This window comes from Bactrocera latifrons, unplaced genomic scaffold (genome assembly GCF_001853355.1).
Source record: "Bactrocera latifrons isolate USDA-ARS-PBARC rearing strain unplaced genomic scaffold, ASM185335v1 scaffold_103, whole genome shotgun sequence".
In the NCBI taxonomy this organism is placed as follows: Eukaryota; Metazoa; Arthropoda; class Insecta; order Diptera; family Tephritidae; genus Bactrocera; species Bactrocera latifrons.
The window spans coordinates 1050701-1051784 of record NW_017534442.1 but is presented as its reverse complement, the minus strand read 5'-3'; positions in this window follow the sequence as shown (position 1 = coordinate 1051784).

Here is a 1084-nt window from a genome sequence, read left to right as displayed (position 1 = left end):
TATATTTTTTTTTATAACTTACTTTTTCTTACTTTACACTAGTTTTATGAGCACATTCGCTTATTTGTTTGCACTTTCGTTTAGGAACTTTTGGTTTTCAAATAAATACTTCTCACGGCAGCCGGCACGAATAGTGTCTACTTTTTGCAAATAGTTTACTTACTTATTTTCTATATGAATATCTGCACAAAATATTTTTTATTCTGTTTCACTAAAAATCCTGGTTGTTTTGTGTTTCTGCTTCTTTTTTCAAAACAACGTTTTTATTATTTTGAAATTTTCCCATTTCAATGGCGCACGTTTTCATTGGATTTTTTAACCAATTCAATATTTGTTGCTGTATTTTCTGTTGGCACTGCGCTGTTGTCCGCCCCCTCCATTTGCTCACACTGCATTTTTTCTAAATTTCTGGTTGCCTCCTTTTCCACGCCTGCTCTCGTTGCTTTGTTTGAGTCGATTTGCTTTTGTTTTTGTTGTTTATTTCGTATTTTTATATTTTATTTAAACTCTAATATATATTTTTTCTACGCAACTATATCACGTTTTAGGAACTTTCGTTTTCGTTGAGTCTTTTTTACGTTACATTTTGCCTCGGATTCCCCGACTTTTTGTCGACTTTTGTTTTAGAGATGTTGCATGTCTGCTCGGTTTATTATTTCTTTTATTGCGCTGTACGCGCCGGTAGGCGGGTGTGTTTAGAAAATTGTAAAAAAAAATATTTTAATCGATTTACATAGAATTTCTACGCGTTTAGAATTGAAATAAGTAAAGAATACATAAAATAGTGAAGTCAGGCGAAATAAAAAATGCTTTCATTCAGAAATACTAGAAACGTTTAGAATCGAAGTTGTGAATGGAACATACGAGTGCGATATTTTACACATATGCATGTGTATATAGGTGTACATGAAGATGTGTGGATGGCATTAGAATATAATGTACGCGAATATCGAGTTAAGCTAACAACCGCCTCATATGCGCTCACTTACAGTTACGTGTGTACGCTTAACAACACGTGGCTACCCTGCAGTGAAGCCAACAGGGTACGATATGCTTTAGAATTGGAATGAATTTGCAGCTCAAC